The 27,941-nt window shown below is 43.2% G+C and overlaps 1 non-coding gene across 1 annotated transcript; it reads right to left on the reverse strand.

Moving 5' to 3' along the window:
* Positions 1-24,433: 24,433 nt before the first annotated feature.
* Positions 24,434-24,623, reverse strand: LOC148685748 (U2 spliceosomal RNA). The gene has a single exon (XR_015950288.1). It is a non-coding gene; the product is annotated as a U2 spliceosomal RNA (small nuclear RNA).
* Positions 24,624-27,941: the final 3,318 nt, after the last annotated feature.

The raw sequence follows: 27,941 nt of genomic DNA on the forward strand, positions 1-27,941 counted from the left end.
ACCATTCAGCCCGGACACTGAGATCCAGCACCGAGGGCCTTCTGCCTGGTTCCCTCATTGCGAGAAGTGAGGTTACAGGGAAGCAGACAGAGGGCCTTCTCGGTAGTGGCACCCGCCCTGTGGAACACCCTCCCAGCAGATGTCAAGGCAGTAAGTAATTATTTTACTTTTAGAAGACAACTGAAGGCAGCCCTGTTTAGGGAAGTTTTTAATGTTTGATGCTGTACTGTTTTTAATATTTGGTTGGAAGCCGCCCAGAGTGGCTGGGGAAACCCAGCCAGATGGGTGGGGTATAAATAATAATAAATTATTATTATTATTATTATTATTATTATTATTATTATTATTATGGTTTCTGGGTTCAAATAGGCCACAACTTTATTGGTTACAAATGTGAGGGGTTTGGCTTAGGCACTGGAGTGAAGCCAGGTGTGACAAATTGAAGCACTTTTAAAATGTTTATTTCTGCCCGGCTGGCAAAGAGTTAACCCACCTCCAGCCTGACTGGCATAGAACTCTGATGGGGGCGGGACTGTGCCCGGTTTGAAAGGAGGGAGTGTCGGTTTGGTCAGTTAGGAGGGAGAGGGAGGAAGGTGTGGTGTGGTGTTATGAGGTGGCTTGTTTGAAGACAGTGAATAGGCTAGGAAAACTTAAAGTTAAATGTTTGACTGAGTTTATTTTGTACAACTGGAACAAAGCTAATTAATAAATGACACGTTAAAGAAACACTTATGTTTTTAACACAATAAAACTTCATCTCTGTTTTGCCAAAAAGGTCCGTCTTTATTTTTCCAGCGAGGTACCAGGACTCACAGCCGGGGTGGCTCAAGAGAGGGCAAAACTCACCTCAGGCAGGGAGGTGGCAGTTTGTGTCCTGGAGTTACACGGAGGAGGCTTAGAAGGGTAACCTGAGGTGCCAAGAAGTTGCAAGAGTGCATAGGGCAAACTTCTACAGTGGGGAATCCAACTGAGGGAGACCCTTTACTGGAGGCAAGAGGTTATTCCGTGGGACAGCCTAGAGTTTCTTAAGGTACCAGGTCACGCAAGCTGGAAGGCTCTCCTTACTAAGAAACCCATCAGTAAAAGGGGTTGATTTTTTTTGAGGCGGCAGGAGCAGAGGGTGGGTGTTTTTCCCCTTTGGATTCCTGTGTCGCAGTGATAGTAAGGTAGAGTGGGACACGGGTCGTCACACCAGGGTAGATCTTGACTCCTGCCCATCTGCAGGGAGTCCTAATCTACTGATAGGGGTGGGTGCCCTATGACTTACATCAAAGAGAGGGTGCTGGCCGGCCATGGCATGGTTAAATCGCCTGCAGCTACATCCACACTGAGAGCTGATTGGCTGAGACTGTCCCACGAGGACAGAACCCCAGCAACAACAACGCAGCCGGCATGATGCACTGTTGCAGGGAGGAGGCAGCAACCCTCTGCCCCCTAAACTGGCATATTGTTGTGACCCGGCTGCCCTGCCACAACACCGCCCAACGGGAAAAGGTGAGTGGACTTGGGGGGGAATGAGAAATGTCCCTATTTTCATCTGAGGAATGTTGGAGGGTAACGAGGGTTATCCAATCTACACCAGCTGATCTTAAGCATTTGCATCGTTCCTCCATTATGCCTCAAAACAGCTGCAGCCGAGAGCCCCTGCCACATACCTACGAAACTAAATTATTCTGCTATGTATGTGAAATGAATTCCATTTTTAAGCTTCCTTGGGAGGGCTTGCTCTGAAAGGTGCTCCACAAGTACTTAGAATGAATGAATGGATGGATGAATAAGTCTATTGTGAGATAGGCTGTGCACCCCATTGGCAGCTGCACAATTCGCTGTCCTTTAAAAACCTGAAAAAAGGAATTGTACAAATGTAAAAACAGAACAAAACAAAACTTTATTCACCCACTCTTGCCCAGCAGAATTAGGGATGCTTCAGTTCTCTGCAGACACACATATCCATTGAGGCAGACTCAGGGTCCCCAGGGAGTTATTACTTCGCATTACACAGAAAATCTCTGAACCTCTTCATCATAATGGAAAAATCTTTCACAATGGATAGTTTGTGACTTTATGAGGGAAGAAGCTTGGTGTGCTATCTATCTCCCAAAGCAATCCCAATAAATTAACCCTACTGAAAACATTTAAAAGTTTGGCAGGGCAGGATGGAAACTAGATCTCCAGAAAATTATGAACCCCCCCCCACCCTTTTGCTTTCATAATGCTTCAAGAACACTTAGTGCCAGCTCTCAAGTCCAGCTCCTCCTCATAAGCCTACAGCAGATGTGAACCAAATCAGAAACAAAATGGTAAAGATTTTTTTTTTAAATCAAACTGCTTGCTGGGTGCACAGAAATTTATGGTTGTTCACATTTTTCAGAGTTTTAGAAGTGACAAAGTTGAAAACAAAATCTTCTCCAGATTTAGGAGACTTTAAAAAGGAAAAGCTTCATGGATTCCGTGTTAGAGATTTCAAATCTGGAAACGTCCAAAAGGATCATTATTCAAGCAAGCCTTGATTAAGACTGAAAAAGGTGTTTTACTTCCTAGTTGTGAATTCCAGAACAAGGATTTGGCAGAAAAATCCAAACTTGTGTCCTGAAGAAATCTATTCAGGCTTATGGAGTAACACAGATAATGCCCCTGAGCCTTTGCAGAGTGTTTTTGCTTTGCCACCACTGCAAGTAGCTTCTGAGATGCTGATGATGCAGATGGAACAGGAAGTTTAAGAGTCACATGATCACTGTAAGTTCCTGTGGAAAAAGAGCCCTTGTGTTTAGCTCAAAGGGTCCTCTGACTCATTATGCTTGATTGATCTTTGTGTGTCATTAGATACTGTGTTCCTAAAAATAATAGAGATTATTCAGATTATTTGAATTGCCAGTTCATTACCCAGAGGAAAATAAAACAAAATGAAACACAAAACAAAACAAAACAAAACAATCAGGAATGTATTGACCCTGTGCTCTTCCTTACAGCATGTCCAGATTTTTCTCCAATGTCAAGCAGATGAGGCAGTATCAAAATAATGTAATGGCAGAGGAGGAATGGTCCCCAGCCTGACCCTTCCAGAGAAGAAGAAGACAGTTCAGAATTACAAAAGGGGTTTGAGGGAGGTCATAGATCAGAGGCAGATGAGGGGGAAAACTGGGAAAAAATGGGAGAGGAGGAGGAGGAAGAAGAAGAGGAAGCACCAGAAGGGCAACAGCTGATGGACACAGTGCATTTAGAAAGCATTCCAGAGAACCCGGCTAGTCTTGAAAGTAGCAGAAGAAATGGCTCAGAAGCAAAGGGCCCTCAGCACCACCCACAGGGGAAGAAGGTGACGAATGAAGAAGTGGGAGTAAAGGGGGTGGAGAGTCACTTGGGGCAACGCCATTATTCCAAGAGCCTGCATTCCCAAGCCTCTCTCTGTAAATATTGAATATAAAGCAAATGGTAAGCAGGGCCGTCTTACCCATAGGTGCTAGGGGTACAGGGCACCCGGGTGCTGGGCTCTCAGGGGCATCAGGCTGAAAGTCTGGGGCCCGGGAGTTGAGTCCGGGGAAAAACCTGCCCATTGGTTAGAACGCCACGGTGGGCTCTTCTGCTGCTAGCGGCTCTGCACCGTGAGTTCGGTGCCCTCCTACGTGCCTTGGAACTGGGCAATCTGGGGTGTGTGTGTGTGTCGGGCGGATCTTTGCACCCCGGTGCCGCATATGCTTAAGACAGCCCTGATGGTAAGAACTTTTCCTTGTCTTATCCATTCCTGGCAACCTGCTGTGGGGGTTGGTTCCTCTGCCACCTGACAATGAGCTCCCACGCTGTTGCTCCACAAGAGAAGGCAGATATCCACATACGGTAGAAAATATTCCACAGTGGTAGCTAACTAGGTCCATATCGCACGTGATAAGGTAGTGCTGCTGAACACAGTGCACAGTTAATTTATTAAGTTCACTATTGCAAGATGTAGTGATGGCCCCCAACTCAGATAGCTTGGGAAGGGGCTTAGACAAATTAATGGAAGAGAAGGCGATCAATTGCTGCTAGCCATGATGTCTGCGTGTCCCCGTCAATGCCAACCCCTGTCACCTGGCCTAACCAAACCCATCCTTTTTAAAATGGTTTATAATAAACAGTGGTTATTTATAGTTGTCTGATTACAAATTAAGGACCTCACTTTCAGTTCTAACTGCTCCTGAGGAACAGTCATGTGCAGCCTGGATGTCTGAAACAGCCCTGCCAGAAGGCAAGTTTTAAACTGTTTTTATTTGCAAAGATGCAAATTCCCAAGCCGATCTGCACACACAAGTCACTCTCAAGCTTGACAGCCATGCAGCTCTTTCCCTGCTATCTTTCGTTTGTTGCATGTGAAATGTTTTGGCTCAGGCTGTAGTCTCTGGATAGGTATGATAACCACAATTCTGGGCATTTCTTTCAAAGGAATGATTGATATTTGCCTCGGAGTGTCTGCGACTCTGTTATCAGTGGCTTTATTTATTCAGGAACTCAGCTCCAATCACTTCATTTTGAATGAGCTGCTGACAATACGGAAAGAAAGACAGCATCTCCCAACGGAAGAAGAAAGGAAAGTTATATGCAGAAATTATCTCCGGAAGGAATGGCTTCTTACGACTTCATCTTTAAGACAGATCCAAAGTCTTCAATATTTTGGCGGACCTCATATATCTAGATTATTGGTGTGCCACCTTCCAGGATCACATATTTTAAGCAAGGAATTGGGGACAGCTGAAAAATCTCAGCTTTCATTTTCCCCGCCCAAAATGCAAGATTCTAGTCCTTAAGATTTCAAAGACAAACATGAAAATGTATGGGACCTGCTTGGTAAAATCTCAAGCAGGTAAAATTTCAACATTTTGACGTTCACCTTGTCAAGTACATAGAGCACCAGTGGTTCTGAAGCAGCCAGAGGGGGAGGGGGAGACTCGGAGGAGGAGAGAAATCAGAGGGAGGATCAATGGGAAAGCTCTGGGGCGGAGGGATGCAGGCAGACGCTTAGGGATCCTGCAGAGCCAGGTAACTGACCACTGAGGGAGGAAGCTGAAAGGGCACCACTCCTTCTGGCGCCAGAAGTAAGAAGAGCGTCGCAACGCAGGTCAAGGGGGCAGCGTTTTGGGGTGCCCAGACTACTTTGCTGGTGTAGGAACAGACGTACGCCATTGCCGGATTCTGATTCGGGATGAGAGGTCGTGTTTTAAGCTGTCTCTACACTGTAAATAAACAGCACAATAAACGTCTTTGAAGACAAACTGGACTCAGGCGGAGTTACTCCAGAGTAGCCACAACGACCCTCTGACAGCAACCTTTTCTTCCAGCAATGGGAGACAATGTCACCTTGACACGTCCTTCTACATCTCAAACAAGTACTGCTAATGAGGATTCAGTCAGATGAGAATGACAAAGGGTTAAGTAGCCAATAGTCAGTTAAGACTATTGATCAGTTAAGAATTCCCTAATAATCTGGATAACTGAATGGAGTCATAGAAACATAGGGAGCTGCCTCATACTAAGTGAGACCATTGGTTCATCTAGGTCAGCATTGCCTACCCTGCTCTGGAAGCAGCTCTCCAGGATTCAATAATCATAATAATCATAATAATAAATTATTTCTACCCCACTCATCTGGCTGGGTTTCCCCAGGCACTCTGGGCAGCTCCCAACAGAAGATTAGAAACAGAATAAAACGTCTAACATTAAAAACTTCCCTAAACAGGGCCTTCAGATGTCTTCTAAAAGTCACGTAGCTGTTTATTTCCTTGACATCTGATGAGAGGGTGTTCCACAGGGCGGGCACCACTACAAAGGGAACCACCAAAAGGCCCTTGGCACTGGACCTCAGTGTCTGGGCCGAACAATGTGTGTGTGTGGGAGATGCTCCTTCAGGTATACTGGACCAAGGCCATTTAGGGCTTTAAAGGTCAGCGCCAACACTTTGAACTGTGCTCGGAAATGCACTGGGAGCTAATGAAGATCCTTTAGGACTGGTGTTATATGGTCACGGCGGCCACTCCCAGTCACCAGTCTAGCAGCCGCATTCTGGATTAGTTGCAGTTTCTGGGTCACCTTCAAAGGTAGCCCCACGTAGAGCGTGTTGCAGTAGTCCAAGCGGGAGATAACCGGAGCATGCACCACTCTGGTGAGACAGTCCGCGAGCAGGTAGGGTCTCAGCCTGCATACCAGATGGAGCTGGTAGACAGCTGCCCTGGACACAGAATTGACCTGCGCCTCCATGGACAGCTGTGAGTCCAAAATGACTCCCAGGCTGCACATCTGGACCTTCAGGGGCACAGTTGCCCTATTCAGGACCAGGGAGTCCCCCCCACCTGCCCCCTGTCCCCCCAAAACAGTACTTCTGTCTTGTCAGGATTCAACCTCAATCTGTTAGCTGCCATCCATCCTCCAACTTCCTCCAGGCACTCACACAGGACCTTCACTGCCTTCACTGGTTCTGATTTAAAAGAGAGATAGAGTTGGGTGTCATCTGCATACTGATGAACACCCAGCCCAAATCCCCTGATGATCACTCCCAGCGACTTCATATAGATATTAAAAAGCATGGGGGAGAGGATGGAACCCTGAGGCACCCCACAAGTGAGAGCCCAGGGGTCTGAACACTCATCCTCCAACACCACATTCCTGGCCCTTCCTGGAGCTGCCAGGATTTAAATCTGGGACCTCCTGCATGCAAGACAGATGGTCTACCAGTGAGTTAATGGAGTAGAGCGATTTTGCATTTCTTCTTGGGTCGTATTTAGTGTAAAACTCCACCCCCTGTCCCCAAAGAGATTTGTTGATGTTCTGCTTCTCCAGCCATAAGAAGGAACCAGGAGAAAGACTATGTTAGCAGGATCTCAGAGTCATGGAAAGTTTCATGTCTTCTCTGCTTGCCTTTGGTGAAAATGATAAATTCATACATAATAGAGCTGCAGTTTCAGGAACTGTTATTCTGAATAGACCTCTAGCTAAGGTAATATTTTACAATATACAGGAACTCTGAAGAATGGTGTATTCATTATTTATATGACAGATAACCACGGATTCCTGACATCCCCCTCCCCTTGTAACACTGTCTACTCTGACACAGTACAGAACTTCTTTTAGTTTGTCACTGTAGGGCATAATTTCAGCTGCCTCATGTCAGCCTCCCTGCGTATGTATGTGTGAAAGAGAGACTCCCTAATGAGGTATTTTTCCCTTCGTAGATCAATTGTTTGCATGGGCCAACACAGCGAAGCAATGTGAACCTTATATTAAAAAAAGCATAAAGAACTCGAAACAAATCTGCTTAATGTTTGATTTTACAAGTTAACTAGAGTTGCTGCGAGGACCCTGTGTTGTGTTTGACAGATAATGTATCGCTTACAAGAGGAATTACTGGGACAGAACAGAGAAATGCATCTTTAAAAAGGTATTGCCTCTCAGCTCTTTTGCTCAGCGTGGGTTTTCTTAGTTAAGGAGAAATGAGAAACTTCTGACATCCTCCTGTGCATTTGGCCTTTGTGTGCGGAGAGTAGCAAATTATCTCTGACAAAATAGAAAATAATGCGCCCAAACACGACGTTGTTGCTAACAGAGTACATTATTTTTAAGGAAATAAAAGAAGCCGTTGGAAAAGTGGCAAACAAATGAAGGTACCTATGTATTGCTCTAGTTTGCTTTGTTTTGCATTGAACAAAAGGTTACTTAGAATACGTCTAAACTGACATGGATTCACCGTTGGGCTCTCAGTAGACGAATGCTACACAAACTGTATCTTAGAGGCAGAGCATTTGCTTTTCATGCAGAAGTTCCAAGGTTCAGTCCCTGCCATCTCCAGGGAAAGCTGGGAATGCTCCCCGTCGAAAACCCTGGAGAGTCACTTCAGTTGTAGCTCTTGTGGCTAGTAACCACGGATAACCTCATTTTCCATAAATCGGTCTAACTTGGGTAAAGCCATCCAAGTAGGGGGCCACCACTGTTTCTCATGGGAGTGTATTCCCTAATTTAACCACGTGCGGTGTGACATACGGTCGTACCTCGGAAGTCGAACAGAATCCGTTCCGGAAGTCCGTTCGACTTCCAAAACCAAAGCGCGGCTTCTGATTGGCTCCTGCAGCCAATCAGAAGCTCCGTCGAACGTTCGGCTTCCAAAAATAGTTTGCAAACAGGAACAGTCACTTCCGGGTTTCCGACGTTCGGGGGCCAAAATGTTCGGGAACTAAGCTGTTCGAAAACCAAGGTAAGACTGTATATTTTTATGTCGACTTTCTACTCTGGTTGACAAGATTGTGTATGTTTTTCTTCTTTCTGTTTTTTTAAAAAAACATTTGGAACAGTCTTTTGTGGTAGGCTAGGTGACCATCAGGCCACCTCTCCCCTCAACTGTCATCTGGGGGAAGCCATTCCAGTTGCCTTAATGAGAGAGTAAGCAGCTCTCACCAGCTTTGCTGGAGGCCCAGCTCCATCTGGTACCCCCCCCCCAAACTGTGCCAGCTGTGCCAGCTGGTGGGGGAAAATGGTGCCCAAGCTTTGATTTTGCTCTTTCCTTGCTGTCCCTTGTCCCTTGGTGTGTCATTTTATTATTATTGTTCATTTAGATCAGACATCCCCAGACTTCGGCCCTCCAGATGTTTTGGACTACAATTCCCATCATCCCTGACCACTGGTCCTCTTAGCTAGGAATCATGGGAGTTGTAGGCCAAAACATCTGGAGGACCGCAGTTTGGGGATGCCTGATTTAGATCATAAGCCCATGGGTAGGGACTGTCTTGCATGGATTGCATGTAAACTGCACCGGGAGCCTTTTTGGCTGAAGAGCAGGGTACAAATGCTCCCCCCCCCAAAAAAAAGAAAAAGAAAAGAAAAAGCAGCAGGTCTTGTCAATAGATTGCAGGGAGAATTATACTGACTTGGTATAAGGAAGCTTCCTATATTCCTATAGCACATTGTTGTTGTTGTTTAGTCGTTTAGTCGTGTCCGACTCTTCGTGACCCCATAGCACATTAGAACTGTTCAAAACTGTCCTGATGCCATGCTACATACCTTGCTCCCGTTTAATTTGGAATTTCTTTATTTCTGTTATATATTAATGGCCTCAATCCCACCCCCTACCCCAACCTACTCCCATCTTTACTTTCTTCCTCCTAAACTACCTTTTGGACAAGCTGTTTTCCTCTTTTAAATTTAATGCGGCTTGGGGACTTGCCCCCAAAGAAACATTCCCCATGGAAACTGCAATGCACAGACATGTCACTACGGAGTTTGTATTACGCATTTATTTCTTTTAAAAAACCCCAGACCCTCAAAAAAATGCCTTGTTCATTGTTCTTCCTTCCCTGTCTCTGCTGTCCCTTTGTCTAAATGAGATTGGATGCCCTTCAGGGCAAGGATTCATTTCTTTTATGTTTGTAGAGTTCTCCAGGGCTGGGGCCATAAACAATAGTAATCTGTTAGAAACAACTCAGAACTCACATTAACCTAACTCACATTACCTAAAGGGGAGCGCTGGAAATCAAGGCAAATGCAGAAAGCCATGAAAGGGCTGGTCTTCAGAGCTGCTATCCGAACAGAGAAGTACTTGGGATCAGAGAAGTATCAGACTCATTGAGCTGCCACTGCCAACAGAAGGGCAGAAATGATGGTAGCTGCCAATGTTGGGCCTTTTCAATACTGGTGTCACTAAAGCTTACCTGGCTGGGGCTGGGCAGATGCACTGATGTAAGTGTCAGATTGACTTCATTGGTGCATCCACATAGCTCTGGCCTAGCTGTGAACTGATCTGAAAAAAAAACTGTGACATCCTGTTTTTCTGCATGAGAGGATGGCAGCCATTTTGGGCACCTTACTCTCACGTAATTTCGGGCTGAGATCTCACACACACACAAAACCTTCTTCAGGTCCGTAATCTCATGCAGTACCCCCATACTGTGCATTTTTGGGTGCTATGCCCCCCAAGGGTACTTTCCCCGTGATCTGCAATCTCACACAGGTCATGCAACTTGCAGGGTATTTCGGACCCTGAAGATGGTGTCCTGGATTGGGGCTATGCCACCTTGGAGGGCATGTTCTGAGCTCACTGACACCACGCCATGCTCCATCCAAGGAAGCCGCAGCAGCACCAGGGTCAGGTAGGTGCTCCATCCCGGCACAACAGCTGCCACGATTGCTACTGGTGTTTGCCTGCTCTCCTTAAGTTGGCATGTAAGTACCATTTGCTGGGAAATGCTTATGGTACTGGTCTCCACCCCCATTGTTCAGCCCAGACACTGAGGTCCAGCTCTGAGGGCCTTCTGGAGGTTCCTTCATTGAGAGAAGTGAGGTTACAGGGGACTAGACAGCGGTCCTTCTCGGTGGTGGCACCCATCAGATGTCCCATCAGATGTCAAGGAAATAAACAACTATCTGACTTTGAGAAGACATCTGAAGGCAGCCCTGTTTAGGGAAGTTTTTATTGTTTGATGTTTTATCGTGTTTTTTAATATTCTGTTGGGAGCCGCCTGGAGTGGCTGGGGAAACCCAGCCAGATGGGTGGGGTATGTATAAACAAACAAACAAACAAATTATAATTGCTTCTGTGAAAGCTTGGTTTTAAATGTTATGAGATATAAAGGTATAACAACGGACGGGTAATACAAACAGATAACATGAATGCTGGGTTTATGCAAAGTGTTTGAAATATTGTTCTTTGGCATATATTTGCCATGTTTGCCATGTTATTAGGAGACCCCCTATTCCCCTCAAAGAGCTACAGTTTAACAATCAACTCTTCTTCCCTGGGAAATCAGGGAATTGCAGTAGTTAGGGTCTCCTAACTACTCTTAGCACTGTCTGTGAGCTTTTAGAGACATTTTGATGGCTGCTGTTGCCAGAAGTGTGCTGGACTAGCTGGACCTTAGCCTGATCTAACAAGGCTTGAGTGGTGACATTCAAAATTGCAATTGTGCTCATGTGGTGGTGGTCAGCCTATTTGTCAAGTGCACTGCAAGCTGAATCCTTGCCTACTTGTCTAGCTGAATCTTTCCCTGCTTTGTCTAGTGCACTGCGCACTGAATTAGACAGCCGTCCTGCAGTAAGCTCTACAGTACATATGCTGTCCCAAGTGCCTCAGGGTGGGCTTGTCTCTAGTCTGTGGAGCAGTGAAGCAAGGAGTGGTCTTACAGCACCAGAGAGAAAAAGCCGAAGTTCGGGCGTAATATTAACAATAGCTGGGCCTACAGGCCTTCTTGCACTTACCCGGTTGTGCCACAAACTACTTTTATCTGTGCCATGCGGTAATTTATATCTTTGGATCAAAATAAAAAAAAATTCCTTCCAGCAGCACCTTAAAGACCAACTAAGTTTTTATTTTGGTATGAGCTTTCGTGTGCATGCACACTTCTTCAGATACAGAACTGGAACTGCTGGAAGGAATTTTTTTATTTTGTTTCGACTACGTCAGACCAACACGGCTACCTACCTGTAACTATATCTTTGGATGTAAATTTAGAAACAATGCCTATAAATTAAGCCAGGCTTTCTCGACCTTGGGTCCCCAGATGTTGTTGGATTACAACTCCCATCACCCCGACCACTCGTCCTGCTGGCTAGGGATGATGAAACCCAAGGTTGAGAAGGGCTGAATTAAAAAGATATGCAAGATGTTTCTGTGGGTTTTATGTCAGGCTATATCCACATCTTCAGTCCCTCTTCTGCCCCAACTGGGCTAACAGGACGACTGGAGCACCTTCTGCTTCAATAAACAATGGATACTGCGGCAGAGGTTTTTAATCCTCTTTATTACTTCAAGCTAATGCGTATTTACAGAATATATACATAGGCTGTGTGAAAGTTACAAACAGCTCTCACTGCAAACACACAGCATAACAGAGAGCCAGAGCTATTCACAACAGCTACAGAGCAATATAGCAATACCACACCCCACTAAATTAGCAGAGTCAGGAAGGCAATTGAGTGAAGGAACAGTTCCCGCCCACTTCTCTCTCTGGAGACTATCATCTGATTCTCACATTGGGAGGGGTGAAAATGCTAACAGTTTCATCATGGTGTGAATAGGTGACCTGGGTGCCTGCCCAGGTGTGGACTGCGCAAAGAGCAACATCAAGGCTTTTGCTGATCTCCCATGTTAGGATTCTTTAATCTTTAAACTGGACTGGGATCAGACTGCCCTTCAAAAGACTGCCTTCTGTAAAGCTACAGGTTGGCCATTGGCCACCCATAGGCTATCCAATACATTCTGACCTGGAGACCAAAGATCGGTGCTTGTTTTAACCAACTCCAAAGTTCATTGTTGCAGTGCTACTGTGAGAGAGCTAGAAAGTACCTAATTATGCTTCATTTCTGACACCAGGTAACAGTAGCAAGCAGGTAGGTAATACAATGCTATAAACCTCATAGGTACAATCCAGAGTAATTAAAGTACACAACATAGGAAGTTGCCTTACACTAGTAGTATCTACTCTGATTGGCAGCAGCTCTCCAGGGGTTCAGACTGGAGACATTCCCAGCTCTACCTGAAGATGTCAGGGATTGAACCTAGGATTTTTTGCACGCAAAGCAGATGCTCTGCTGATGAGCTACAGCACTTCCAAAACAAGTGCCACAAGGCGGTTGGGCGGCATCAATGATAAGTACATAGCTAAGCATTCGCATCCGCTTAATTTCAACGGAAGTCAAGCACACCCAAGTTTCTCAGGATGCATTTCCACTTATTGGGTGCAATCCAAATTTCTCTATTGCTTATTATCATCTTATTTTTGTCCTAAGAGAGATAAATAAAAGTTAATTACAATGAGCCAGTAATTGATTTGAGCAAGAGGGAGAAGGGAATGATTCATGCTTTAGTATTTATGCAAATATGGGCAATTGAAATGTTGGATGATGATTAAGAAAGGCTTTTTCTATCCGATTCCCCTGAGTCTGCCCCGTGTTCCTTTTCACCATGCGTATAACAAGAGAAAAAGAACCCTCTTCCAACCATCGCTTCTTTCAAAATATCATGGCTAACATTCAAATTAGCTTCCATCCCTATGTAAAATTTCAAGACCTATTTGGTAAACATTTGGTGATAAGGTGATGCTCTGCTTATTTAAGCCAGGAAGCCTTCGTACAAAATGACAACAAAGAAAACAGGGATGTGAGTATCTAGGAAACCAACCTGGACAATTTGTCAGAACTGATGAATGTAGTGCTTGTGTCTAAACTAAGTGGCTCACGGCTTTGTGCCCCTGAATCAATTAACATTTAATTTGACTTTTTACAACCTCACTTATCACCGTTTTTCATTCTTGCGAAGCTAACGAATGGTAGCTTTTGAGAGCTGACACTTTATGATTACTCATAAGCAACCACAATTTCAGACCAGTGTAATAAGACATTAATGTACCCGGTCTAGAAGCCACTGAAGGATTTAGGAGACTGAAACAAAACACACACACCGAGAAATCCAATCAAGATGTACAGTACTATAATACCTCTGAGGAACCTCTTCCTGAGGAACCTCTTCACATATCAATGTGAAACTGACCCAAGAGACAGGTAGGTAGCCGTGTTGGTCTGAGTCGAAGCAAAATAAAAAAATTCCTTCAGTAGCACCTTAAAGACCAACTAAGTTTATATTTTGGTATGAGCTTTCGTGTGCATGCACACTTCTTCAGATACCTGAAGAATACAGATACCTGAAGAAGTGTGCATGCACACGAAAGCTCATACCAAAATATAAACTTAGTTGGTCTTTAAGGTGCTACTGAAGGAATTTTTTTATTTTGACCCAAGAGAGTGTCTGTGAAATATGCTACCATCAGCCTGAATTGAAAAGGATGCTGCTAGAATACCCCTCAGCTGGCCCAGGAAAAATGGACATCCAATTTTTTCACGCAAGAGCACAGTGGCCATTTGGGGCACCACAATCTCACTCCAGAAAAAGCACCTTTTTCAAGGCTGTGATCTTGCTTGGGAGCGTAGCCTGGAAGAAGCATGGCCTGGTTTTGGGCCCGGACATGTTGGCAGGTATGTGATGCTTGTGATGGTGTGAAATAAGGGTGGGGAACCTCAAGCCCACAACCAAATATGGTACTCCAGGCATCTCCATCTTGCCCTTAGGACTCTCTCTGCACCACAGCCCTCACTGCCCCTGCCTCACAAGTGTTTTTGCCTCACTGGAATGTGTCCTTCAACTTTTCCTTGGTGTGGGTGTGACCTATATACTTCTATAAAAAGAAAGAAAGAAAGAAAGAAAGAAGGAAAGACATATCTCGCTGACAAGTAATTCAGCAAATCTGATTTGTACTTGGAAAGATTTCTCATATTACTGTAGCTTTATAAGTAAAAAAATGTAGCAGTTCTTTATTAAAAATTCACCTTCAGGAAATACAGCATTATAGGGAGGGAAATGTTTCGTTTAGAAGCCTTCACACATATCATGCATATCCTGACAGAGCTATCAAAAATCCATAAAACAATTTTCAAAAGGAACTCGCCCATGTGCTTTGTGCTACACCCCCTCAATAGTTGGTGTAATTAAGCCTCCTAGGCAGGATTCACTTCCAGTGGGATCTTGAGTTCAGTTTAAATTTAGAACAAATATCCGAATCTTTGAGCCTTTGATTGATGTGCTTGTACTTTATCATGTAAAATGTCACCATGGCATCAAAAGAGCAGGCAAGAGGGGGGTGTCAGGATCTGGATACGGTTGCCCTGTGTGCTTCAGGCCATAGCTGGGGAGTCAGGGGCCAAATGGCCTCTCTAGCTGGCCCCTGGGATTCTTTGCAGGCCACACTCCCTCCCACTGTTGGTTGGAGAATAGTTTGTGTAGAAACTACATGCTCCAGTACAAAGGAAACATATATTTATTTCTCCACCCATTCGTGTAAGGCCCCCAAAAGACTACCCAGGAGGGAAACTGGCCCTCAGGCTGAAAAAAGTTCCCTAGCCCTGCTTTAGGCCCTGGAATGACTCCACCAACCCCACCTGGCCATTACATCCTTCTGGGTAGGAAAGGAGTATAAAAGGGCTTCTTCCTGCTGACCACATTCACCCCTGTTCAGAGCTACAATTCTCAGAGTGGTTTAGCAATCACCCCTCTTCACAGGGAACTCTGGCAAATGTAGGTCTGGGAGGGGAAGAGGGGTCTCCTAACAATTTTCAGCACCCTTAACAAACTTTAGTTCCCAGAGTTTTGTAGATGAAGTCATGGCTGTTTAAATAGTGCTTTGGGATAGCTCAGTTGGTAGAGACTCTCAATCGGAGGGTTGTGAGTTGGGTGAAATATTCTTGCCTTGAAGGGAGTTGGACTCGATAGCCCTTGTGGTCCCTTCGTGAATTCATGAATCTATGAATTCTATGAAATGTATGGTGTGGATGTGACCTTTGGTCTTATTGAGCTCTCCAGTGTGCTTGCGTGTGCTGGATTATTATCTTTTTGAGTGTTGCATCCTGGTTTGTCCTTCAAGTCTTCCTCTTTGCTCCTGACTACTGGTTTGTTCCTTGAGCCAACCTCAAAATCACGGTTTGTGCTTCGGACCTGAGTTGTCCCCATGGCTCCTGATTCACCCGAGAGAGCTTTCTATGGCCCAGCCCAGACTGTGTGCAACAACTGTGTGCTATTGAGTACTATCAATTACATACTGCCTACAAAGTTCTTTCTAAAATGTCTCTAGTGCATTAGCACCTCTGAAAACCTTTAGAGACAACAAGTATTGTCTATTCTGGCCGTTTTGGGGTCATTCTCAGCACCTCAGTAAAAAGAGCAATGAAACAGACTGAGGAACAGAGCCCAGCCTTGGTGCTCATTCCCATTGTGGGTCATTGTGAACAACAACAATACATTTGCCATGCTTCTTTTACTTAAAACGAAATTTGTAAAATATATTTGTTTCATGTATTGTATTGTTTATGGTCTGTCATCTCTCTTCTGTCAAGCTCAGAATGATTCGGCTCACTTCCTAAGGGTGGCTTGGAGAGTGAGTTACTAAAGATATGCTAAAACAAAAAAATTATTTAAAAATGGAACATATGTTTATTTATTTTTATGAAGATTTCACTGGAGGATTACTGGGGGCACCAAACTGTCATCATTTCACTGGGAAGCACATCTGGTATAAGAAAACGCCCTAAATGCAAAGTATCCTCTAGATCAGTGAAATGCTTCCTTCTGATTGTTTGAAATCGGGAGATGAATCCAAACTTTGCCCTCAAAGGAAATGTTGGAAATAATTACATTGTCTAAATGTCAGGCGAGCTGTACAATGTAATATTCGTAGAGTTCTGTGTCATTATCAGCCCTCATTTTTAATCTGAAAGCATTTCATTTCTCAAAAAAGGATAGAAAAGAAGGAACATTCCCAGTAGAAGCAAGAAAAGAACAAGGTATCCTGATTAGGAAGAAGAAACCATGTTATTTCGTTGGCCCTGACGTGGAAAACATTCCCTAAAAAAACTCTGAATCTTAACTGAGTAAAAGCAGCTTAGGTTCAGATTTACTTAACTTGAGGTGCATTTATGCGTATGTTTCATGCATACTTTGGTAACTTCATGTTCCCAGGTAAAAATATATATGACATTAAAGGAGCTCATAGTTATTAAACCAAGTGGCTGCTCTTTGAACTTTTAAAGGTCTCCACAAACTTTATCTTCAAAAGGAACGGTTTTGCCTTGCACCACTAGCTACCCTTCTAACTAGTGACCCAGTGTTGGTGAATAATCACTTAGTTGTTGTGTGCCTTTTTGTTATACGAAATTCTTTGAGGATGTTGTCCTAGGCAGGAAGGATATTAAACCGGCAGTGCCAAAAGAAAATTGATCAGCATAAATGAAGAATGGAATTAATTTAGAAAGGCAGGTTTGCAACAAGTGACGTTCTGAGCCTGTAGATAGGAATGCCAGGACTGGTATTTGCACTGAAAACATGCACAGTAAAAGTGATGATGGAATTCAAAGAATTGTAGAGTCCCCCATCCTATATTTGGGCAGCTGGCTCTTCCTACCTAAGTGCAGAACCTTACGTTTGTCCGTATTGAAATTCATTTTGTTAGTTTTGACCCAGTTCTCCAACCTGTTCAGGTCATCTTGAATCCCGATTCTGTCTTCTGTGGTATTAGCTACTGCTCCCCGTTTGGTGACATTTGCAAATTGGATGACAGCCTCCTCAATTCTTTCAGTCGTTTATAAAAATGTTGAACAATAATGGGACCCTGCAGCACTCTGTTTGTTACTTATTCCCAGGACGACAAAAACTTGCTTTGAATACAGTGGAACCTCGGTTTACGAACACCTCGGTTTACGATTTTCCAGTTTACGAACGCCGCGGACCCATCTGGAACGGATTAATCCACTTTCCATTACTTTCAATGGGAAAGTTCGCTTCAGTTTAAGAACGCTTCAGTTTTTGAACAGACTTCCGGAACCAATTACACCCATGCTTCGGGTTAAGTACGCTTCAGGTTGAGTACTCCGTGGACCCGTCTGGAACAGATTAATCCACTTTCCATTACTTTCAATGGGAAAGTTCGCTTCATTTTATGAACGCTTCAGTTTAAGTACTTTGTGGACCGTCTGGAACAGATTAGCCCACTTTCCATTACTTTCAATGGGAATGTTCACTTCAGTTTATGAACGCTTCAGTTTATGAACAGACTTCCGGAACCAATTGTGTTCATAAACTGAGGTACCACTGTATATACTTTATATTTTACTTTCTTCTGTAATGCCCCCCCCCATTGTTTTATTTGATGTTTTAGGGTAGGTTGTAAACCACTTTGACTTTTTCTCTTAAAAATATAAAGCAATATAGAAATGAATTTAATAACAACAGTTATAGTGGCCGGTGGCCACTATTTTCTCTATAACGATGGGAAGAGAAAAGGTTTAGGCTTCACCTCCTTTGCTGTTCTTGGTCTAGTTAAATTTGAGCCCCCTCCTGCATAACTGATTTTTTTGGTAATAACAGAAATGGACTGTAGAGATGGTAATTTTATGGAAAAAAAAACTACCAAGAACTGGACTGGAAGGTTGTCTAACCTTTTCCGGTTTGCCTTTGCTTAATTTTTTTGTTATGGGAAACACACGATCCTGCTAATTAGCCCCTTGCTGTTATCTTTGTAACATCTTTATTGGAAATAAAGATCTGTACATGAATGGAATTATAAAGTCTTTGTTTTAATACCATTCTCAGAAAGTTATTATGACATTTAGTAGATTGGTACGCTTCTGACTTAATTTTGTTAAAATGGTTCTTAGACCTTAACCTTTTAGATGTCTTGAAAGCCATTCTAGTTCCAGAGATGGCCTCATGTATGAATGTTTCAACAAAGCGTTGCTGAAATATGTGAAGTAAGAGGTGAAGGATGTCATTTTCCCCATTACTTCTCTGGTTCCTCCCTCCACATACCCCCGCCCCAAAACAGGCTTCTCTGAATCACTGTCAGTGACTGGAACAAAATGTTAACTAACCTATATACTAATAGCAAACTGATTCTCTGAGTGCAGTTCCTTATGTGAGCACAATCAGGGCAGTCTTTACCCGGGGGTGCAAGGGGTGCAGGGCACCCGGGCGCCGAATTCTGGGGGGTGCCCGCTGCCCGCTGCTGAAGCTTCCTAAGCTCTTAACTCTCTACCTGTTATGAAATAATAAATAATTTTGATCAAACTAGAAAAACAAAATACATCTATACTAAGTTATTACCGAAATGTATACCTACTGTTTCACTAAAGGACTTTCGACTTTGTCCGCTCATTTACCAAAGACGCACTGCGCCAGTGGCGGTGCTTGTCATTCACAATGGCGCCGTGCTCGCGAAATTAACTCTTACATCAAAATATTGTGTTAAGTATTGTATTGAGCTGCTATGCGACGGGTGTGTGTGTCAGCGGCACCTTTGACACGACTGATGTTTCTCCTAAGTAGGTGCCTAAACAATACTTATAAATTTAAGTGTGGTGGTGTTGTATATTTAAGTATAAGTGTATTGTAAATAAATGAGCAAATAACCAAGTTTGTTTCTTTTCCCTCCCTTCTTTCATAAACAAGAGATAAGGCGTAAGCGTGGTGTCCGACATAAGCATAATAAAAGTTAATTTGGGGGCTAAACTAAATTTGGGGGCGCTGGGCGGATCTTTGCACCCCGGTGACACATATGCTAAAGACAGCAGTGAGCGCAATGACATCACACACCCGCGAACACAAGAAGGAGGTTATCAGCAGAATTCGGGGTGCTCTAAGGGGTGGGTGAACACAATCAGAACAGCCCAATGGGAATTGAGCAAGCATGTTCAGTGGACAGAAGAATATAGAATGGGATGGAGTATCCTGGAATAGGGTGTGTCTGGCTGGTGCAGGTCTCACTTGGTTCCGTGTCTGTCTCTATTTCAGAATGTTCTTGTCTAATGATTAATTAGTGGCTTTTTTTTCTTTAAGATTTTCTGGACTGGCACAATAAACTAAAAAGAGCTAAATGCTGTAATCTTTCCCTGTAGGGGAATTGATCCACCTGCTTGATCATTCTGGTTTTCCTTTTCTGAACCTTTTCCAACTCTACAATATCCTTTTGAGGTGAGGTGACCACAACCATCACAATATTCCAAATGTGGTTGTGCCATAGATTTGCATAACAGCATTGTCCAATTGACAAATGCCATAGAAATGGATAGATTTTAATAATAAATCACCCTGGGTAGTGTTCAAATATTCAAGAGCAAATACCTAAAAAAAAGATCTCCGACAAACTACGAAAAGAAGTCTGGCCATATATATTAGCAGAACTTTGCAGGCATTCATATCTCCAGCTGGATTTACAGTATTATTAAGTATGTTTACTACCCTTTATGGTAAGGAAAAAATATTTTGAGATGCACGTTTAATGCACCCTTGTGCGGATACACACTGGAGTGAGATCCAACATTCTTGCAATAAATTAAATTAAACCTGAGGACTTTTAATGCTTCATAAAGAGCAGGAGGTCAAAACACACAAAAGGATGACAGACACCTTTATGGGATATTAACCCAGCTCCAAGGATGTGTGAAATGAAAAGACTTCAGTGAAGTGAAATGAAGAGACTTATATGATTAACCCATAAGGAGGAGGAGGTCAAGTAAAGACAAACATAGCATAAAAGTTACAAACTGAAGGAGACCTTTGCCTGGCGTCAACCCACACTCCAAAAGTTTCAGGTCAGGAATTATCTCACCAGAGGTGCTATTATTCAAGTCCAGCCCTGGCAGACTTTAGTGCTGAGAGCTTCCCCTGAAAATTGTAGGCACATGAGGGAGATGATTTTGATCAGCCTATGGGTAGGGACAAGTCTTAAACTCCCCACATTCTCTCATGCCATGACTTTGACCCAGTTCAGTCCTCCCCCCCCCTGTCTAAAAATGGGAGGGAAATTTGTTATAGGTGAACCTATAGGCTGGTTTCTTAGCCACAATCCCCTTTTGGAAAGAGATGGCTTGGCCACTGTACTTCATTGCTCTGGTTACATCCAGGCTGGATTACTGCAATGCGCTCTACATGGGGCTGCCCTTGAAGATGGCTTGGGAACTTCAGTTGGTCCAAAATGCAGCAGCCCGATAACTGGTGGTAGTTGCCTTTAGATCTCATATAACTCCTGCTTTAAAACAGCTGCACTGGCTTGGCAGTTTGTTTCTGGGCCCAGTTTTAAGGAGCTCATCTAAAGCTCTCAATGACTTGAGACCGAAATACCAGAAAAACCTCCTCTTTCCCTACAGACACTTTTGGGTGCTGAGGTTGGTAAAGGGGGCCCTCTTGGTAGGTTTTTTTTTTGCCCTTAAAGAATTGAGGATGTAGTCAAGGAAAGGGCATTATTGGTGACAACCCATCATTTGTGAAACTCCCTCCCCACAGAGGTGCATCTGGAGAACGCTGAAGACACAGCTCCTTATCCTGGTTTTTGATGCTTGAGGTGTATTTTTTCCAGGACTCACCTCATTCTTATGACTGTAAGTTGTTTTAAACTGCTCTTAATACTGTGTTCTCGAAGCTACGAACATGAGTTTGACCAAACTGCGGGAGGCAGTGCAAGACAGGAGTGCCTGGTGTGCTATGGTCCATGGGGTCACGAAGAATCGGACACGACTAAACGACTAAACAACAACAATACTGTGTTTTGATGCTGTAACCCAGGGGTGGCCAACTCCCAAGAGACTGCGATCTACTCACAGAGTTCAAAACTGGCAGTGATCTACCCCCTTTTGGGGGGTTCAGGTCAAAGTTTTTGAGCTTTTTTTTAGGAAGGAGGAAGGCCCATGGGGGGGGGGTTCGGGTCAAAGTTGTTGAGTTTTTTTTCAGGGGGGAGGTAAAATGTTGAACTTTTTTAGGGGAGCCACAGTTGTTCAGCTTCTTTGGGGGGGAGCCAATGATCTACCAGTGATCTACCGCAGACGTCCAGTGATCTACCGGTAGATCACGATCTACCTGTTGGACATGCCTGCTGTGACCCATCCTGGGATCTTAGCGTGAAGGGAAGGGTGGGAAATATAGAAATAAATTGCACTTTGTGAAGTATGGCCATGATTCAGTTCGAAAGTGCAAATCAGGTGTGCCCACCTTTAAATGCAAACTGAATCAGATTTCTCCCCAATCCCTGGCAGTAGTCCAAAATATCTGGAGAGCACTTGGATGGGGAAGATGGATTCAGCCTCTTCCATACCCTACAACTAAAATTCTCTCCTCTGGGACATTATCTCAGCTTCTTTTTTTAAATGCCTACGCCCTTTCCTACAACTTTTATGTCTTCTTTTTTTTCTCAGTCTCTCTCATTTTTAATTCCACCCCTCTTCAGAATTTACTTCAGATGTTCCCCCCATTCCACCTCTCTTTGTGTTTCACATGTACCTCCTGTTTTTTTGCATGTAATCCTAAGATTGTGGGCAGCGGACTTCTTATTGGTTGCAATTTATTTAGTGCCTTATGCTGACACCCGATGATGGGAAGAGGTATGTGAGTCAAACCTTATGGAGATAAGACTCTGAGTGTTTTAGCCCAGAGAGAAAGAAGAGCTAATATACCGAAAGCTTTCAAGCATTTAAAAGGATCCCAAAAAGGGAGAGGGGCAACAATTATTCACCCTTGACTTTGAGGAAAGGGCAAGAAATGATGGCATTAAACTAGAGAAAGATAGACAAAGCATTCAGGAGAATATCCTAATTAGAAAATAGTTCATGGAAATAATAATGTTCCTAGGGTGGGCGGTATCTTGAAGGTTCCTTAAAGCATTTGGACAGATCTGAAGGATTCTTCAGGCATAAATGTCACAGGAGTTGGGGAAGCAAGGGAGTTGTAGAAGCATAAAATTGTAAATTGGAAGGTTACCATGAGGGTCATCTAGTCCAACCCCCTGCAATGCAGGGTCTGGATTATGTTCCTCGTACTAAAGGAGTTTGCTGGGTGCAGTCTTGTAAGGGTCCGAGGGGGGAGGTTTACAAGTCGTGATGGGGGAGAAATTTGATTCACTTTGCATTTAAAAGGTGGAGCTATCTTTTGAAACAATATGAAACTATTTCCTGAAACAATAGGAGAGCTGCTACACGGCCATCCTTTAAAATTCACACTTCACCACCAAATTTTGCAATGCAGTTTTCCAGCTTAGTCACATGTACAAAAATGCATTTTCCAAAGCTATGCATTTGTGAACATAACATACAATTGTTATTAGGGACAATGTATTTGCACAAATCTGGATATTAAGCAAAATTGCAAAGAAAAATGTGTATACTTTATTAGGAGAGATTCACACTAAAATGCTGAAGAATTTTTTTAAAAAAACAATGATCTCATGTGGAAATGGGGAACTGAACTTAATAGTGGAAAAATGAGAAACCAAAATTGACAGATTCAACTATCCCTATTTACAAACAAGCCTTTAAGGTCCAGGGCAGAAGTGTGTGTGTGTGTGTGTGTGGTGTGGTGTGTGAAAGAGGGCATTTGTCCAACTTTGTCCAAGTTAAAAACTTGGCAGGACACAAGAAGAGGCCTGCTGGATCAGACCAAATGCCTATCTAGTCCAGCATTCTGTTCTCACGGTGGCCAACCAGATGTTTACGGGGCATTGTTGCAATAATACTCTGTTGCTTGTGGTCTCCAGAAGCTGTTATTATGCAAAGGCATCAACTCCCAGGGACCGAGGTACTTGGTGCCCCCTCAATGGGCTGCCCCTCCCCATGGGCAGAGAAGGGCAAACACCAGAGAAATCTTTGGTGACCAACATCTTCTCCTCTTCCTGCTGTGTGGGGAAGGGATGGGGGAAAGAGCCTCTGGTGCTGCCATCATGCTTGACTTTCACCTCTGGCTTCTTGCGACGTCACACATGTGATGTCAGCTGGTCGTGTCGGTCCCCCACAATCTTTTTCAGAAGGTGGTGCCTCTGTGGTAGAGGAACATTGATGTTGGTGATACTACATAGCCATAAGGATGAATAGCTGTTGATAGCCTTCTTTTCCATGAATTTTTATTTAGAGTACAGTGGTACCTTGGGTTACAAACACCTCGGGATACAAACACTTCGGGTTACAGACTCCACTGACCTGGAAGTAGTACCTCGGGTTAAGAACTTTGTCCCAGGATGAGAACGGAAATTGCGTGGTGGCGGCGCGGTGGCAGCAGAAGGCCCCATTAGCTAAAGTGGTACCTCAGGTTAAGAACCGTTTCAGGTTAAGAACGGACCTCCAGAATGAATTAAGTTCGTAACCAGGGTTACCACTGTAATAGATAGTAAGATAAAGGTAAAGGTAAAGGGACCCCTGACCATTAGGTCCAGTCGTGACCGACTCTGGGGTTGCGCGCTCATCTCGCATTATTGGCCAAGGGAGCCGGCGTATAGCTTCCAGGTCATGTGGCCAGCATGACAAAGCCGCTTCTGGCAAACCAGAGCAGCACATGGAAACGCCGTTTACCTTCCCGCTGTAGCGGTTCCTATTTATCTACTTGCATTTTGACGTGCTTTCGAACTGCTAGGTTGGCAGGAGCTGGGACCGAGCAACGGGAGCTCACCCCGTCACAGGGATTCGAACCGCTGACCTTCTGATCAGCAAGCCCTAGGCTCAGTGGTTTAACCACAGCGCCACCTGGGTCCCAGATAGTAAGATAAATCAACACAAATTTTGTTGTGTTTTCTGGTGCAACCTGTTTGATAGGTTGCTGATCAACATGTTGACCCATTCAGTGTCCTGTTGTTTTAATATAATACAGTGTAAATGGAATAACTTGAGAATCTAATAATTTGAGAATCTTATTCTCTGTTTTCTGTTGTGATTGCTTCTTCCTATACACCTCCCCCCTCCCTATATCTCCTCCATCTTTCCTTTTCATTTTTTTTTTTTACAATAATCACTGGGAATATTTTTTTTTTATGTCTCTTATCTTCACTGAGAGCTGCTGAGATCTTTCCATTAATTTCCCTTATTATATTCAATTACGCCAGGGTCACCTTTTGGAATGACTACTGAGCTGGTTTAAAGATAGTGTGATTCATAATTCTATAAGGGAATAAATAACACCAGGAAAACATAAGAGGGACCAAGAGAGGGAGGCAACTTCGTCAGCGGTCCTCTACTTAAGAAGGAGGATTTGCATTAAAGGAGATCATATATTAAACTGATAAGAACAGATACTACACTTGATCTTAGCCAAAAGGCCGAGAAGCGATATATGACTTCCGGTTTTCGCCGCAGCCGCGATCGGACGCGCTCCGGGAGGTCTCCGACCCCCGGGGTATTTTGCTGGGGAAAAAAGGGGTAGCGGAAGGCTCAACGCACCCCCAAGAGAAGGGTCGGGAGGCGATCTCGACCTGAAAGCGTCGGTGGTGTTTGGAGGAGTCTCGGCACCCCTCGCCCTCCCGCTGGAGGAGCAGAGGTGGGGGAGAACCCAGAGCACTAAGACGACACGATCGACTTTTCCAGCAAGAAGCTGCGTCTCCGACGCGTTCCTGACGGTAAAATTTCATTACATTGTTACCTTGCCTTAACCCAGGGGCGTGAAATTAAGAAGGGAGAGAGACTGGAAAATCCCCCCCATTTGAACTGTGAGCTAAAACAGCGATAGAAACAGAGTTACTCGCTGAAGGGGGAGGACGGAAGTGCGGATACAAAAAAACCTTTTTTAACACTTTAAGAGACGCCGCCTGGAAAACAAAAGGAATGAGATAAAAGACATTAAATTAAGGACTTTATTTTTGAAACCATCCGCATTCTGATAAAAACAATACGCATACAATAAATTGCGCCTGTGATAAAAGATTAACTACTTGAGCAACCGCTTATGCGCTGCGACAGAGAGTCGAAGGGAAGAGACTAATTTTACCAATTAAACGCAAACCCGGTGAACGGCAGAACGATTTTAAAAACGGAGTGGGAGAGGGTGGAAGAGAGTAGGGCTATCTAAAATGGCGGGCACCCCCACCACAGAAATGATGAAGCAAAAATCCGAATGAAGAAGCCGGAAGTAAGGAGAGAAACATAGATAAAAGAAGCGAGTAAAGAGGGATCCAAGTCCGACGCAGAGGGAAAGAAGGACATCTAGTGGCAAAATAAAATACGGTTATAAGTCTACTCGAAATCTAGTGCAGCGCCATCGTGTGGTGAAGAAAAGATCCTGCAGCTTGGGAATATAACTGAATATAACTGACAACCATGAATGAGAGATTGAAAAGGACAGGGACAGGGAGTTCCCAGCAAAGAAGGAACTCCGCAATAGAAGAAATGGACTTAAAAGAACTTATTTGGAGTTTGAAAGGTGACATTGGGGAAGTAAAGAAAGAGCTGTCAGAGATTAAAAAAGAAATGAGCGATAGAGTGAAAAGAGTGGAAGACAAGATGGATAATATAGAGGAGAGGGTAGAGACTGGTGAGAAAGAAAGGAATGAAATGAAAACCCAGCTGGGGGAAATGGATGAAAGAAGTAAAGCAGCAGAATTGGAAATACAAGAAATGAAGGAAAAAATCCAGATGCTGGAAAATAACCTCAAAAAAGCAGCCAAGGAAAAAAGGGAAGAGAAAAAGGAAATGGATAGAATGAAAAAAGAATTAGAAGAACAAAGAATAATGCAAGAGGTGGCCCTTGATGCCCTCGCCATGTTACAACTTAAACTCCGGGAAAAGACGTTGAGGTTCCGGAACATTCCAGAAAAAGATAATGAAGATATAGAAAAATGGCTAATGGATGAATTAGCAAGATGGCTAGAGATGGAACCTGAAGAAATAGAAGGAGGAGTCGAAAAAATCTTTAGAGTAAATTCGAAAAAGGCGAGAGAAAACAACTGGCCTGGAGACTGCATAGTGAGTTTCAATACAAGCTGGCTGGTAGAGAAGATACTACAGACAAAAGGAAAAAAGAAATTGAGGCTAGAAGGAGTAGAGATTTTCATATTAAAAGAAGTGCCACCAAGACTGATAAAAAAAAGACAGAGATATGGATTTCTTACTAAAATTCTAAATGCTAAAAAAATCCCCTTCCGCTGGGAATACCCAGAAGGCTTGTCTTTTTTCTATAAAGGGAGACGGAGGAAATTCGAGAACTTAGGCCAGACTGATATATTTTGGAGAAAGTATTGGCAGGAACTGGGTGGTGAAAAAGTCCGGCCGATAGACGAACCACAGGACAGCAATCAAGAAGAAAACGATGACATTGATTTGGAAGAGAAAGAAGACGAGGAAAAAGAAGATCAAGATGTAGTAACAACATAAGAACTTTAAGTTAAACAAGGTGTAAATAAGGTTATAAGGGATAGACAGTGATTGTGATAGGAATGGGGTTATAGGACTTAAACGCTTCAATATGATTAGACAAAATGAAAAAGGACTCTCTCCTGAAACAGGCTTCCGATGTTCAGACACACCATATTTAGATTGTTTTTGTTTTGTTTTGTTTTGTTTTGTTTTGCAGTTGTGTATGATTAAAAATTCCTTTTTTAAAAACAAAAACAAAATTCCTAATAAATTACAAATAAATCAAAATGAAATTAAAGATTATATCATGGAATGTGAATGGATTAAACAATAAGAAAAAAAGAAATAAATTAGGACACATTTTGAAAAAATCAAATTGGGATATAATTTGCCTTCAGGAAACCCATATAAATAATAAACATGAAAGAGTCTTAAAAAATGATAGATTGGGGAAAGAGTTTATATCTGCAGGTAAAAAGAAGAAGAGAGGAGTGGTGGTATATGTCAAAGGGAAATGGGAACCAAAGCTAATTTGGAAAGATACAGAGGGAAGGATAATGATGGTTGAAATAAAGGTGGAAGGAGAGTCGTGGTTACTTGTGGGGATATATGCGCCTAATGGGAGTAAAATGGAATTTTTTAAGGAATTAGAAGGAAAATTATTAGAACATATAGATAAGCAAATTTTAGTAATGGGAGATTTAAATGGAGTCTTAAACCCAGAATTAGATAAATCAGTAATTAGGAAGAATGAAAAGGGTCGCAAATTACCAAAAAGTTTTGAAGAGATGGTGGGAAATTTAGAATTGATTGACATTTGGAGATATAAACATCCGATACAAAAAGAATATACATTTTATTCTTCCATACATAAATCGGCCACTAGAATAGATGGAATTTGGATCTCAAAAAATTTGATAATAAGAACAGGGAAAACGGAAATCCTACCCAGAACAATGACTGATCATAATCCCGTAATGTTAAACATAGAAAAAAAAGAACAGGATGTAAAGAGAAGATGGTGAATGAATATATTTCTATTGAAAAATAAAAAAATTCTACAGGGGGCTCGCAAAATGGTACAAGAATATTTTGAACAAAATGATAATGGGGAGGTAGACCAAAAAACAGTGTGGGATGCGGGGAAGGCTGTGACAAGAGGATATTTTCTACAACAAAATAAGATCGATAAAATGGCCAAAGAGAAAAAGAAAAAACAGTTGGAAGACGAAATTAAGAGGAAGGAGAAGCTATTATATAAAACCAAGAAAGAGGAACTCAATAAAGAGATTAAAATTTTA

This window comes from Zootoca vivipara, chromosome 5, assembly GCF_965207765.1.
Source record: "Zootoca vivipara chromosome 5, rZooViv2.hap1.1, whole genome shotgun sequence".
NCBI lineage: Eukaryota > Metazoa > Chordata > Lepidosauria > Squamata > Lacertidae > Zootoca > Zootoca vivipara.